Raw genomic sequence first — 16,382 nt, 5'->3', positions numbered from 1 at the left:
CTTGGGGTAATGCTTTGAAAATCGTTATACAGATGGAGTAATCATCTTAGAAAGGCTCATCAATGGTGTAGAAGAATCAGACTTAAAGCCACGGAGTTATAACACGAAATCCAACTTGGTGCAGCAAGTGCGAGATCGAGATACTCTAATAGAGCAGTCATCCTAATAGAGCAGTCACCCTGAAGAGAATTCAAGAGATCAGCTAGAAATAAGAAACCTGTATAGAGATCAGCTACAAACAAGTCACCCTGTAGAGAGATCAGCTAGAAGAAGTTACCTTGTAGGGAGTTCATGCAACTATGGAAAGAGATAGTTCAGCTAGAAAAAATCACCTTGTAGAGTTCAGCTACAAAGAAACCACCATGTAGAGAGTTCAGCTACAAACAAATCGCCCTGTGGAGAGATCAATAGAAGAAGTTACCTTGCAGAGAGTTCAGCTACAAAGAAACCATCATGTAGAGAGTTCAGCTACAAACAAATCTCCCTGTAGAGAGATTAGCTAGAAGAAGTTACCTTGTAGAGAGTTCAGCTACAAAGAAACCATCATGTAGAGAGTTCAGCTACAAACAAATCTCCCTGTAGAGAGATCAGCTAGAAGAAGTTACCTTATAGAGAGTTCAGCTACAAAGAAACCATTCTTTAAAGAGCTCAGCTGCAAACAAATCACCTGTACAGAATTCAGATACAAATAAATCACCCTGCAGAAAGATGAGCTAGAAGAAGTTACCTTGTAGAGAGTTAAGTTACAAAGAAACCACCATGTAGAGAATTCAGCTACAAACTAGTGACCCTGTAAAGACATCAGCTAGAAGAAGTTACCTTGAGAGAGTTCAGCTACAAAGAAACCATTATTTAAAGAACTCAGCTGCAAACAAATCACCTATACAGAATTCAGCTACAAACAAATCACCATGTAGAGAGATCAGCTAGAAGAAGCTATCTTGTAGATAGTTCAGCTACAAAGAAACCATTATTTAAAGAGCTCAGCTGCAAACAAATCACCTATAAAGAATTCAGCTACAAACAAATCACCCTGTAGAGAGATCAGCTAGAAGAAGTTAACTTGTAGAGAGTTCAGCTACAAAGAAACCATCATTTAGAGAGTTCAGCTTCAAACAAATCACCTGTAGAGAGTTCAGCTACAAACAAATTGCCCTGTAGAGAGATCAGCTAGAAGAAGTTACCTTGTAGAGAGTTCAGCTACAAACAAATCACCCTGTAGAAAGATCAGCTAGAAGAAGTCACCTTGTAGAAAGTTCAGTTACAAAGAAACCACCATGTAGAGAGTTCAGCTACAAAGAAACCATTCTGTTTAGAGCTCAGCTGCAAACAAATCACCTGTACAGAATTCAGTTACAAACAAATCACCCTGTAGAGAGGTCAGCTAGAAGAAATTACCTCTTCCATAGTTCAGCTATTAAGAAACCACCAAGTAGAGAGTTCAGCTTGAAACAAATCACCTGTAGAGAGTTCAGCTACAAACAAATTGCCCTGTAGAGAGATCAGCTAGAAGAAGTTACCTTGTGGAGAGTTCAGCTACAAACAAATCACCCTGTAGAAAGATCAGCTAGAAGAAGTCACCTTGTAGAAAGTTCAGTTACAAAGAAACCACCATGTAGAGAGTTCAGCTACAAACTAGTCACCTTGTAGAGACATCAGCTAGAAAAGTTATCTTGTAGAGAGTTCAGCTACAAAGAAACCATTCTGTTTAGAGCTCAGCTGCAAACAAATCACCTGTACAGAATTCAGTTACAAACAAATCACCCTGTAGAGAGGTCAGCTAGAAGAAATTACCTTGTACATAGTTCAGCTACAAAGAAACCACCAAGTAGAGAGTTCAGCTGCAAAGAAATCACCCTGTAGAAAATTCAGCCACAAACAAATTGCCCTGTAGAAAGATCAGTTAGAAGAAGTTACCTTTTAGAGAGTTCAGCTACAAATAAACCATTCTGTAAAGAGCTCAACTGCAAACAAATCATCTGTACAGAATTCAGCTACAAACAAATCACCCTGTAGAGAGATCAGCTAGAAGAAGTTAACTTGTAGAGAGTTCAGCTACAAAGAAACCATCATTTAGAAAGTTCAGCTTCAAACAAATCACCTGTAGAGAGTTCAGCTACAAACAAATCTCCCTGTAGAGAGATCAGTTAGAAGAAGTTACCTTGTAGAGAGTGAAGCTACAAACAAATCACCCTATTGAAAGATCAGCTAGAAGAAGTCACCTTGTAGAAAGTTCAGTTACAAAGAAACCACCATGTAGAGAGTTCAGCTACAAACTAGTCACCTTGTAGAGACATCAGCTAGAAAAGTTATCTTGTAGAGAGTTCAGCTACAAAGAAACCATTCTTTAAAGAGCTCAGCTGCAAACAAATCACCTGTACAGAATTCAGCTACAAACAAATCACCCTGTAGAGAGATCAGCTAGAAGAAATTACCTTGTAGATAGTTCAGCTACAAACAAATCACCCTGTAGAAAGATCAGTTAGAAGAAGTTACTTTGTAGAGAGTTCAGCTACAAAGAAACCATTTTGTAAAGAGCTCAGCTGCAAGAAATCACCTGTACAGAATTCAGCTACGAACAAATCACCCTGTAGAGAGATCAGCTAGAAGAAGTTACCTTGTAGATAGTTCAGCTACAAACAAATCTCCCTGTAGAGAGATCAGCTAGAAGAAATTACCTTGTAGAGAGTTCAGCTACAAAGAAACCATCATGTAGAGAGTTCAGCTGCAAAGAAATCACCACTGCCCAAATTTCAAGGCAATAGCTCTTTCCAATCTGAAGTTATCAATTGTCATAGTAGGCAAATTGGATGTGTGTGGATGGCCCCTTTTCGCAAATCCGGTCACATATGTATTATATATATATATATATATATAATATATATAATTTGTACATTTACTGATAAAATAGTTAAAGTACATCTACTTCATCATTTCTTCTTCCTGTAGTAAAGAAAAAAAACATAGGTTAAAAAAGTCCCAAAGCTGGCCTATGGGCCGGCTTTGGGGTATACAAATACAAAAAGAAATGAAATCTAATCCAAAACAGCCAAGCTGTAAAAAAGTGTGCGGCCCTCAGAAAGGCTATGGTGAAAAAAGATGTGAAATCCAAGGTGGCGGCCAAGAAATGGCTGTGATGGTAGGTTAATGGTAAAAATTTTAATAATGACAATTCAGGTAAATTTTGTGAAGCGGCACAAAAATTCACCTGAATTGTCGTTATTAAAATTTTTACCATTAACCTACCATCACAGCCATTTCTTGGCCGCCACCTTGAATTTCACATCTTTTTTCACCATAGCCTTTCTGAGGACCGCACACTTTTTTACAGCTTGGCTGTTTTGGATTAGATCTCCTTATCTATAAGCTTCTGCACTGCTCCTCTGAAGAATACTGTGACTGCTCTATTAGAGTATTTAGATCTGACTGCTCTATTAGAGTATATCGATCTTTTAAACAGGTATTCAAGGGGCCCTTCATGGGGCCTCCTGGGGCCCCTTTCAGGCTGGGGCCCCCGGGGAAAAATGCCCCAGTTGCCTCCCCTGTGGGCGGCCCTACACATAGATAAGAGTCAGTTATAATTTATCTAAAAATACTTGTAGAGATTGGGATTCAATAGTGTCAGTGGGTAAATTGTTCCAGTCGCGGATAGATTTGGGGTAATAGCTGAATTTATAATGATCTGTTCTAGCAAACGGAATCTCAAAATGGAAAGGGTGGTGGTGGCGGGTGGGATATAGTCTGGCGCGGCCGCCCCTTCGCAAACAGGAAGGGTCTGGGGACTCTAGCATTGTGAGTAACCATTAGGGAAAGCACATTAGCATACCGTAAAGTATCCCGTAATCTATATCACGTGATTAGTCTGGTCTTCCTGGCCACGAGGTAATGATGAAATGCCTCGCGGAATACAGTACGGATGTTGATACGACTGGTTAGTCTTTTATTTAGTCTATAGATTAGAATGGTAATGAAGGAACACTTTCCTGAGCCTGTTTCGTCTCGAGGTTAGAGAACTGACTAGCTTTAATGTCACATCGGGTAGTAAAAGTTAGGTTAGGGTTAGGGTAAGAGTTAGGCAATCTTTATAATCTGTTAGGTTAGGGTTAGGGTAAGAGTTAGGCAATCATTTATAATCTGCTAGGTTAGGGTTAGGGTAAGAGTTAAGCAATCATTTATAATCTGCTAGGTTAGGGTTAGGGTAAGAGTTAGGCAATCATTTATAATCTGCTAGGTAGGGTTAGGGTAAGAGTGTTAGACTTTTATAGCTAGAATTAGTAAATATTATACAAGTAGTCACAGTAGCGAAGCGGTAGTGCATGAGGCTTGAAATCAAGTGGTCGAAGGTTCGATTCCCGCTGTAGTTCACTTTTTTTTTCGCTCGAGACTTTTCAGTTTTTTTCTAAGTTCAGTACAGTCTAAAAACGTTTTCAAAACGTTGTTTATAGATACCCACCATCGATTTCAGCTAGGAGGGGTATAAAAACGATGCAGTGAAATTCACACTTGATGTAGCCTTGGAGCTGCAAGTCCGGAGTGAATGCACCCGGACGATGACGTATCACACAACGTGGGCTTGTGTGACGTCATCAGGTCACGTGAGATCACGTGAGCTTTAATTTCACGGAGTGCTAATGTGCTCTCCCTAACGCCTAGTCTAGTACACATAGTGCGAACTTACCGAAAACTGGTGCGTCCAATCAAATCACTTGCCTGCTCAATTAGTGACGTGAATATCCGTTTTGGCTAACTTTATAGACGGCAAACTATGGCTTCTGTTTTGTTTGCCTCCAGTCTTGTCCAATTAGAACAATTTCTTGTGAAGGAATAAAGATGGCATATTAAAATAGTACAAAGAGCACATTAAGTAGTCTTGTAAGTTAGAAGCGGTGAGTTTTTGAGCGTTCCACTGGATATGAATATCGCAATGACTAACGATAACGGTGCAATCTAATTACGGAAAACCACGTCTCTCCCACTAATTACATTCCATTTGCACAAGTACACTATGCTAGAATCACCAAACCCTTCCTGTTTGCGAAGGGGCGGCCGCGCCAGACTAGGTGGGATATGTGGTGTTAGCGAAGTAATTTGGGACTGTTAATACTGATGAGGAGTAAACAATGTTGTAGAAGAGTTTTAATCTAGTCACATATCGTCGGTATTGAAGTGATGGCCATCGTAGATCTGCTAACATAGATGTAACACTGCTGTTATATCGGTAGTCTGACTTGACCCAACACTGCAAGCAGCACGTCATTGTACCATTTCTATAATTTGTATGTTCTTCTGTAAGTAGGGATCCCATACTACCGATCCATATTCTAACAGTGGTCTCACTCTACTGGTGTAAGCTAAAGATTTAGCTTCTGCAGAACATCTGTAAAGGTTACGTTCAAGGGCGTAGGCAGGGGGGTTCGGACGAACCACCCTTTCAGAGACAGAATTTTTAAAAATTAAAATCACACCAAATCTTACAGTCCTGGAGCTCTCTGGTAGCTACTTGCCCACTGGCGCTCCTCTGTACTACTCTTGAGGGTCACATCACATTATAGTCTGGCGCCGCCCGCCCCTTCGCATAAAGTAATTCCGATGATGTCTGTTTGTTTTTGCTTTAGACCACCAAAAACAAACAGACATCATCCTATTAGACTTTTCCAAAGCATTTGACACAGTACCACACCAGCGACTACTAACCAAATTAAGATTCTATGGAATTAATGGTAATAGTTACAATTGGATCCAAACTTGGCTTACTCACCGCTCCCAGTCTGTTGTGTTAGATAGCGAATCCTCAAGTCCAGCACCGGTGCTTTCTGGAGTACCACAAGGCACAGTGCTAGGACCATTAATGTTTCTGTTGTACATTAATGACATTACTAAAGATATCAACTCACCACTCTGCTTGTTTGCTGATGATTGTCTACTTTACAGAGTTATTAACAGTGCAGAAGATGCCAACATGCTTCAAGAAGACCTGAATAGGTTATCAGAATGGGCAAACACCTGGCAACTTAGATTCAATGTTAGTAAATGTACTGTCATATGTTGTACAAGATCCTTGACACCATTCAATCACGTCTATACCCTCAATAATCACATCCTAAATCTATCTGATCAACATACTTACTTGGGAGTAATCCTTAATACATCACTATCTTGGTCACCACACATTTCTAGTATTGTTACTAAAGCATCTAAAACACTTAATTTCCTGAAACGTAACTTAAACAAATGTTCAGAACAAGTTAAAGAATCTGCTTATCTAACAATGGTCAGGCCACAACTAGAATATGCATCTGACGTCTGGGACCCTCACCAAACTGGAGATATTGTAGAGCTAGAAAAATACAACGAAGAGCAGCACGCTGGGTAATGAATGATTATGGTAGACTTAGTTCTGTCACCTCAATGTTAAATCAGCTTTCATGGCCAACTCTCCAGACTCGCCGCAAATTATCTTGACTACAAACTTTACACAAAATTTTTTACCAACAAATATCACTTACAATTCCTCCATACTACCTACCAACATCACGATCCACGAGACAGTACCATCCACTGCACTACATCTTACCACATGTATCTACCACTGCACACCAAAATAGTTATTTTTCAAGAACAATTAATGATTGGAACTCCTTACCAGTAGATCTTGTTGAAGTTGCAGATGCTGACATTTTTAGAACTGAACTACAATCATTATTGTAATTGTGTTACATGTATTCGGGCAAATCTGAGCACACCAGCAGGGCTGACTGCTCAGTAATAATAATAATCATAATCAAGTAAGGGTCTGGTGAAATACAGATACTAAATCATTTCTAGCGCCCAGATTCGGCGCTAGCCAATTAGTGCATGCCAATGACGTTCATACAGAAATCGCCTTGGCAACACAATGCTTTTGTTCGAATTGAAGTGCAATTATCTGACGTAACAAGCATTACGTGCGCTGTCTAATTGAATTCCTTTTGAAATGATTAGGTATTTGTATTTCTCCAAACCCTTACTTTTTGCGAAGGGGCGGGCGACGCCAGACTAATCACATTACTGAATATGCAAATAGTATTTATTACATCGCGTGGTCAATTGTGCACGTGATGCATGGTGAAATGGTGAAGGACTGTTCAGTGGTTGGTTGAGACATATTACAAGGCAGTAGTGGTGTGCGATATCAGGATTTTATTTCGATATGTTATCGATATGATATTGGGGTAAATATCGAAATTTCGATACGATTTTCGATAATTTTTAATTGTGTGGGTGGTGTAATTGCGTGGGCGGCCGATACTTATAAATATGCTTGAAATACACTTTACACACAAACTATTGCATAAAACTAATAATAAGCCTAGGAAACTGGTAGACAAGTTTTTAAAGTGGCTAGATAGTACAGAACCAACCTTCATTTCTAGCGTGATTGCGCAATCACACTGTAGATTTATCGAAATATTCTTCGATATTTCGATAATTATCGCAAAATATTACCTTTTCGATAAATATCGAAATCTGCTAAAACAGTATCGAAAATCGATACGATAACGATATCGACAAAATTATCGCTAAATCGATATTTTTTCGATATATCGCACATCACTACAAGGCAGCAGCTGCTAAACTTGAGTGATCTCGTGTTATACATGTGTCAGGTTAGAACGAACTGTGAATTGTTGATGCATAATTTACCTGATGAATGGTTTGTTTATTTGTTACATATTGTGGGCACGTGATGTCTCGAACAAATTGGAGTACAAGCCAAGTCTGAAGCTCGGACTATCTACAGGAGGACCGGCCGAGAATAATGTATAGCTGGAAAGAAGTGCCAACTAAGTGTGGAGGGCTTTCGTGTGCTGGGAAATTGAAGTTGACTGTCAGTATGCTGTCTGGAAGTGAAGATTAGTTAGTTTTACAATAGGTTTATAGTTTCTATAAGCTGCATAAACAGCAGTGTGTAGGTTTTAGCTAGTTAGATGCACAAACAGTAGCTTTTAATGTTATTGCCTAAGGGCACATTTTGCGTGTATGTTTCATTTCGTTCAAACATGGTCTAGGGGAAACACCCAGGCTTTCCCTTAAGGAATACCACTTTAACTCCAAACGCCCTTCAAAAATATCCTGGCTACGTCAGTTTAGCATCCTTGTTGCTTTAGAGATAACTTGATTGATATGTGGTGAAAATGACATTTTTGAGTCAGAGAATTCCTAAATAAGGGTGATGGGTAACTCGCTGCAAAAAGTGATTTCTGATAGTATAGTTGAAAGTAGAGGAAGATGTTAGTCTACTACAGGTAAGTACCACCAAGAGTTAATAATATAGAGAGGAGAGTGTCTAACGCCGTATAGTCCTGTAACAGATGATTACAATGTATTCTCACTTTACAAATAGTGATACGATGACTACAAAATAGTGTGCTTTATTTTACAGCAAATTTTAGTGCATTGTAAAATGCTTTGTAGAATTCTATTTCTGCATGTTCATCCAACTTGCTTGGACTGTGGTTGTATGCAAATCATCGTGGACTTGTGATTTCATCACTGATTAAAGACTGGGTGTATAGGGCTGTGATGACCCGACAGCAGCAAAACGTCCTTGTATAAGCCACCATGCATGACCCAATCAAAGTAAATGATCACTGTAAACAATGTGCATGCTACTGCAGCATGCGGACAGAGTCACTAACCAAAAACTGAACTTCCTTTATAAGTGTTCTGAACTTCATACTAAATCAACCTTCTATTCAAGTCCCAATATGAGTTTTCCAAAAAGCATCAGCTTTTATAGAAAGTAACATGATTCTAGCTATATGCATGGCATTGCATTTTTTTCTCCCGGGCTAGATGGAATGCCCTTACCACCACTGGTTGTCAAGTGCTGGACAGCTGGATAACACCAGCAACTATTAATAACAATGCTATTCAAGGACATTGGCATTAAGCCTGCCCTCAGAATAGGCCAGATCAATACTGGTAGATGTTGGACAATGTACAGTAGAGCAATGACCACTCAAATACATAATGGCTGATCTTAATAAAGAGAAGCAAAGTCTGCATTTCATCCAGTACAAACACCGACTATAATTCATTTCCCACTTGTCAGCCAACATGAAAGTAAGTTTCTTATACACGATAGTTGCAGTCGGTCCCATACCTCCACAAGCAGAAAAAACCAGAGGAGAAAAGCAACCTCTCATCATAAGCACGTCTCTTCTTAGTATTGTAGTGATGTGATCCCTTTATATCTGGACACATACCATGGCCACTTGCCTCATCTACAGTAAATAATCAGGTCATAGATCCTTATACGCATGCGCACAGAGCATGCATGTATTCCGAGATGTATTCTTGTGAAACTTCTTCTTGCTTTCATTTCCAAACACTCTGAAATGTCTCTGCACGGACTGAAAACATCTTGCTGTTTGCATAAACCATCACCAAAGGCTTCCAGAACGACGAACTTACGAGCGTTGAGCAATTCACGTGATTGTCACCATGACAGTAACCACATGATAGAAACGGTGGGAACTCAGTTCAAACTGATGAAGACGTGCACGTCGTGCAGGATGTTTGAGAGAAAGCTTAAGTGTTTTCGGCTTCACGAAGGTATTCTTTAATAAGTATGGGCGTTTTGATCAGTGGTATTAAGAAGGAGATGTTATAGTTCTTCAATGATGCCAGCCGAGACCAGCCGCGATAAAACTGGCGGCACTTTAGAGAGGTAAGTTGCAATTGTAGCATGTGTTGACTGAGCGATGCCATTTAATCGTTTTCAATTTGTTTGCACACATGCACTTTCATTTGTACAACTGAAAATTTATTGTTAATGGTAACCGTATAGATTGGCTGCCATTGAAGTAACACTACAGGCCGAAGTGATAGCTAATGCCTGACTTGTATGGTTGTCGAATGTAAAAATTTCAGGCTGTAGTGTTGGCTAACCAACTTAAGGATCCACTTCATCTGGTAAGCAAGCACATCAGTTCCTATTATTGTGTATGCATCATTGTAGCAAGTCAAACTAAAACCTGTAAGAATCTGGAAGGATTTCAGCATGAATATTGGCTGTCTAAACTTTGTGAGTTATTATTTAATTATATAAGTATGCACAGCTGATAACTGCAGGGAAAAGCTATATTTCTGAGGCTGTGGCCAATTTGCTGAAGATATTTTATTCGAGCCACACATTTGTAACAATTGTGATTTGTATGTGGAGAATTCTTTGGATGGAACATTTGTTGATGATTACTAAATAGATGGAACGTTTGTTGATCTCTACACAGATGGAACATTAAATTTTGTTGATGATCACTAAATAGATGGAACATATGTTGATCACTAAACAGATGGAGCATTTGTTGAACACTAAGCAGACAGACATTTGTTGATTACTAAACAGATGGAAATTTGTTGATCATTAAACAGACAGAACATTTGTTGAATACTAAACAGATGGAAATTTCATTAAACAGATGGAACATTTGTTGAATACTAAACAGATGGAAATTTGTTGATCACTAAATAGATGGAACATTATTTTGTTGATCTCTAAACAGACGGAAAATTTGTTGATCACTAAACGGACGGAAAAATTTGTTGAACACTAAACAGACAGAACATTTGTTATTCACTAAACAGATGGAACATTTGTTGAACACTAAACAGACGGAAATTTGTTGATCACTAAACAGATGGAACATTATTTTGTTGATCTCTAAACAGATGGAAAATTTGTTGATCACTAAACAGATGCAACATTTGTTGAACACTAAACAGACAGAAATTTGTTGATCACTAAACAGATGCATGGAACATTATTTTGTTGATCTCTAAACAGATGGAACATTTGTTGATCACTTAACAGACAGAACATGCATATGATGATTACTAAAGGACAGGACTATAGTTACGGTACTGATGCAGGACATGTTGTATTACTGTACATGCTTTTAGTTTTGATTGTATTTTTGTAAAAGTTTTTTTTGTGTCGTGAAAAATTATAACAGAATTAGTAAACCTGCAATGGGGAATTCTTCAATGGTTTTATAGAAAATTTAACAAATGAAATACAATAAGTTTGTCAGATGATTTGTGATAAGATTCACAGAAAAATGCATTACAAATTCTATAAACAATTCTACAATAAATATCACAATAGATTTCACAGGTGATTTTCCTTGGTATAGTGTATTCAATTGGCCAACAATTCCATAGAGTATGTGGATAGTCATATTTGTTGTAAAATTTTGCATATTATTTATCATTCAGTAACTTTTCCTGTTCTACTGTGAGTCATTTACATGAGGGATCGATTACGCAATCTTTTAAAATCCGCATGGCGAAATCTCAGGCTTACTAAAAGATTCCACCTCGAATTCGAAACCAGGGGCATGTAACCTTTGTGTAATGAGTAACTACCACACGAAAAGTCAGGCGAATTGTTGGAGTAGTTTGTCCCATCGCCCACCCATTTACCATGCGTTAATTAAATTATTTATTCAAATATGCATCGTTCTTTTTTTCATTTTCTTCGTCATCGCATCCCATTGAAGTAGACCTGGCTCAAAATGAGGTATAGCAATGTGGAAAATGGAGCAAGTGATACCAGTTACGGAGATAACAAGGCAACAGAGGATTAATCGCATGCAGGAATATAAGGGCAGGGATCAACAAAGTGCTTACAACAGGCAACAGTGGGTAACAGCAGGCAACAGGGGGTAACAGCAGGCAACAGTGGGTAACAGCAGGCAACAGAGGGTAACAGCAGGCAACAGTGGGCAACAGAGGGTAACACCAGGCAACAGTGGGTAACAGCAGGCAACAGAGGGTAACAGCAGGCAACAGTGGGTAACAGCAGGCAACAGAGGGTAACACCAGGCAACAGTGGGTAACAGCAGGCAACAGTGGGTAACAGCAGGCAACAGTGGGTAACAGCAGGCAACAGTGGGTAACAGCAGGCAACAGTGGGTAACACCAGGCAACAGTGGGTAACAGCAGGCAACAGTGGGTAACAGCAGGCAACAGTGGGTAACAGCAGGAAACAGAGGGTAACACCAGGCAACAGTGGGTAACAGCAGGCAACAGTGGGTAACAGCAGGCAACACTGGGTAACAGCAGGCAACAGTGGGTAACACCAGGCAACAGTGGGTAACACCAGGCAACAGTGGGTAACACCAGGCAACAGTGGGTAACAGCAGGCAACAGTGGGTAACAGCAGGCAACAGTGGGTAACAGCAGGAAACAGAGGGTAACAGCAGGCAACACTGGGTAACAGCAGGCAACAGTGGGTAACAGCAGGCAACAGTGGGTAACAGCAGGCAACAGTGGGTAACAGCAGGCAACACTGGGTAACAGCAGGCAACAGAGGGTAACAGCAGGCAACAGTGGGTAACAGCAGGCAACAGAGGGTAACAACAGGCAACAGTGGGTAACAGCAGGCAACAGAGGGTAACAGCAGGCAACAGAGGGTAACACCAGGCAACAGTGGGTAACAGCAGGCAACAGAGGGTAACAGCAGGCAACAGTGGGTAACAGCAGGCAACAGAGGGTAACACCAGGCAACAGTGGGTAACAGCAGGCAACAGTGGGTAACAGCAGGCAACAGTGGGTAACAGCAGGCAACAGTGGGTAACAGCAGGCAACAGTGGGTAACACCAGGCAACAGTGGGTAACAGCAGGCAACAGTGGGTAACAGCAGGCAACAGTGGGTAACAGCAGGAAACAGAGAGTAACACCAGGCAACAGTGGGTAACAGCAGGCAACAGTGGGTAACAGCAGGCAACACTGGGTAACAGCAGGCAACAGTGGGTAACACCAGGCAACAGTGGGTAACACCAGGCAACAGTGTGTAACACCAGGCAACAGTGGGTAACAGCAGGCAACAGTGGGTAACAGCAGGAAACAGAGGGTAACAGCAGGCAACACTGGGTAACAGCAGGCAACAGTGGGTAACAGCAGGCAACACTGGGTAACAGCAGGCAACAGAGGGTAACAGCAGGCAACAGTGGGTAACAGCAGGCAACAGCAGGCAACAGTGGGTAACAGCAGGCAACAGAGGGTAACAGCAGGCAACAGAGGGTAACAGCAGGCAACAGAGGGTAACACCAGGCAGCAGTGGGTAACAGCAGGCAACAGTGGGTAACAGCAGGCAACAGTGGGTAACAGCAGGCAACAGAGGGTAACAGCAGGCAACAGAGGGTAACACCAGGCAACAGTGGGTAACAGCAGGCAACAGTGGGTAACAGTGGGTAACAGCAGGCAACAGTGGGTAACAGCAGGCAACAGTGGGTAACAGCAGGCAACAGTGGGTAACAGCAGGCAACAGTGGGTAACACCAGGCAATAGTGGGTAACAGCAGGCAACAGTGGGTAACAGCAGGCAACAGAGGGTAACACCAGGTAACAGTGAGTAACAGCAGGCAACAGTGGGTAACACCAGGCAACAGTGGGTAACAGCAGGCAACAGTGGGTAACAGCAGGCAACAGTGGGTAACAGCAGGCAACAGAGGGTAACAGCAGGCAACATGAAATGCTTTTATAATATTCACACCTGGGCATCTGCACCTTATTGCTTATTAATTTTAAAGTAGACTACATTAGAGCACAATCACAAAGATAATTAAACAGCTGTGCCATTGTATCTGATTGTAGCTAGGTGTCTAATGTAACTTTGGATATGTCTTTGTTTCCTGACTGGCAATCCTTTTTCAATTATGTTTGTAGCCAGGGTTTTTCAGAAGGAGCTCTGTCTATCAAAAATAACTTACAATACACAACCCTCAGGTGGTAACAAATCTTGAGCATTTTAATGCATCTTTTATGAGGGGCGTGAGGCATCAACACCTTATTGCTTATTAATTTTAAAGTAGACTAGATTATTGCACAATCACAAAAGCTAATTATATTAATTAAACAGCTGTATCATGGTATCTGATGAGAACTAGGTGTCAAATGTAATTAACCACTAATCTATAACCATACCTGTTTGTTAGAGCTCGATATCTTCTTTCCCGGTTAAGATATGATCGATCAAAGTTTTTGTTTCCATAGGCGTCTGTAATCGAAAATATTGAAGTCTCCCAATACAGATGCCATTTTAATGCTCGTGATGTATTTGTGGATAAAGCTAATAGGTCATATTAATAGGTTCCCATAGCAGCAGGAAACCACTAAAGTTTGGGTAGTGGGAAATACATGCCTATCTAACATTACACTTGAACCATTACTAGTAAAACATGAAAATGAACTCTTTTCTATTATTTAATTAAATGCGTGGGCGGACCAATTAGCAGGACTGATATAGTGCTTAACCATGCTATTGACTCCAAACAAAGACCAAACTGTTTCTTTAAGTAAGATCTGTAAGTTTAATTCCATGCAGTGATTTCCTAAGGGAGATAAACGCAAAAACGACCAATTTTAGGCAAAAAATGGCTGTAAAGGTCACCAAAGGTAAAATCTGGGGTGGCACCCCTTCTGGCATCACTTCATGTATGCTTAGGAGTAATTGTACCAAGTTTGGTGCTTTGGACCAGCGTATCACGATTTTTGTCAAATTTTGATGTAACAGACCAGACTAGTAACCCTTGTGATTTATATTCCATATGTAGTTTATAATATATTCCAGTATTATAGGTTTTGGTTACACTGTGTGGGGTTTTGCTAGAGAATATAGTGCATTGACCACAGTGTTCCACCCCAATCACTATTGTACACTTGATATTTTCAGTGCTGCCTGGTAAAAAGGTTTTATGCATGTCACTTTAGAAATCCATAACAAAAATTTGCAATGGTATCAGGCAGGCACTAAACAGGCTTACACAAGTTCTCAGATTGGTGGCGAGTAAACCAAATTAAAGTGATCGAGGAAGAAGACAATGGCCATTTAATTATTTTATGGCAAGTAACATCATGTGCTTAAGGAAAGAAACTATTCAAGCTTTATGAAATTTTAAGAAACTGTTGTTGTACAGCAAAGCCATGCTAAACATGCTTATTGCTGCCCACTGGGATGTCTGAGCACCACTCATGTACTCTGTGTTGATGCAGGAAAATCCTGAGATAACAACCTGCAGAAGGATTGTGCAGGAGTAATGGGAAGGGACTGTAGAGCTCAAAAGTTTCACAACAGTCTGAACACCACTAAGAGAGACAAGAATTTGCTTCCCTTACTAGCAACAAGGATTCTTTCATTATACAGCTAGATAGACTGTTTTCCCATTTGACCCCAGGCCACCAGGCACTCATGATACAACTGACTATATAATTCTTATTTTTAATTGATGGCAATACTAGAGCAAGTTAGGAAATAACAACAACGGTAAACTGGCCATAACCAGGCATCGCAGTCTTTCTGTATGTTTATGCACTGATAAAGTTATCTTAACAGATTTACTTAAGAGCACAAATGTTGTTGCTTCAGTTTGAAATGCGCTGTACTTCTGGATTGAATTAAAGCATCATATTATTCAATGCAAGACAAAAGAAGAGAATGATATCAGCCAAGCTGTGGTTGTTACAAGATTTTAGAAGAATTTAATTCTGCTCTTCATGATAATCATATCAAAGCATGTGTTACGTTTGAAGAAGCTATATCAATGCTTGACAAGTATGCAGGGGTGAATCTAGAAGCATTGTTAGGGAGCTTAATTAGGGGGGGGGGGGGAAGGGAGGACAGGATAGTACAGTGCTTATTCTACTGGCAGAAAAGAATGGCAGTAACATTTGTTTCTCATACTGTACAAGCTGTTATAGCTTGGTAAAGGATGGAGACCTTTATAATTTGAGAGTATAAGTAGTTAAGATGTTTTGATGTTGGTGTGATTTTTAACTGCATGCATAATTGATTGTACGATTATAATATTCTTAGTAGCTGAATGGATTTGGTTCTGAGAAAAAAATCACCCATGCAATGCACTTTCATGTATTGTTCATAGCACTGTTTAATCTAGGACAGTTCTCTGTTGGGGGGGGGGGGGGGGGGGTTAGGAACTTTGGGGGTGTCCAAGTTAACACACACTGCCCATCATTTTTGGAGTTCAATGGCCACTACAGACTAACATGTCTGAAAAATAGACCAAAACTAACAACATTTTTACACTTGTCCAATGCGTGCCAAGGATAATTTAGTTATTTAAACTCGGTATCTAAAAATCAACCTGGGAGCACTTCTGACATCATTTTGTATATAAACAGTGCCCCTGGGTAGTTGTCACTCCAATTTTAGAGGGGGAAACTGAGGGGAAAACTTCCCCTCCTAACAACCCTAGATTAAACACTGGTTCATAGTACCAGCATAAATTCTCATTTCCTCCAAATAAAGCACACTGAGCATATGATTAATCCATTGTATATTTACAATACAACATGGACTATGCTACTTGCATGTATTGC

General features: G+C 40.2%; 1 long non-coding RNA gene across 2 annotated transcripts; it reads right to left on the bottom strand.

The window, feature by feature from the left end:
- Window positions 1-5,942: 5,942 nt before the first annotated feature.
- Window positions 5,943-6,779, bottom strand: LOC136266351 (uncharacterized). Of its 2 annotated transcripts, none has more exons than XR_010706068.1 (3): window positions 6,405-6,779; window positions 6,128-6,337; window positions 5,943-6,078 (listed from the first exon to the last, which is right to left on the bottom strand). It is a non-coding gene; the product is annotated as an uncharacterized lncRNA (long non-coding RNA). The 2 variants fall into 2 exon arrangements; XR_010706067.1 differs by having other exon boundaries at window positions 5,987-6,337; window positions 6,405-6,583; window positions 6,644-6,779.
- Between the last annotated feature and the right edge of the window lie 9,603 nt (window positions 6,780-16,382).

The sequence above is a fragment of the Dysidea avara genome, chromosome 9 (assembly GCF_963678975.1).
Source record: "Dysidea avara chromosome 9, odDysAvar1.4, whole genome shotgun sequence".
NCBI classification, from domain to species: Eukaryota; Metazoa; Porifera; class Demospongiae; order Dictyoceratida; family Dysideidae; genus Dysidea; species Dysidea avara.
The sequence above is the reverse complement of the archived record's forward strand: the minus strand, read 5'-3'. Positions and strand labels throughout refer to the sequence as shown.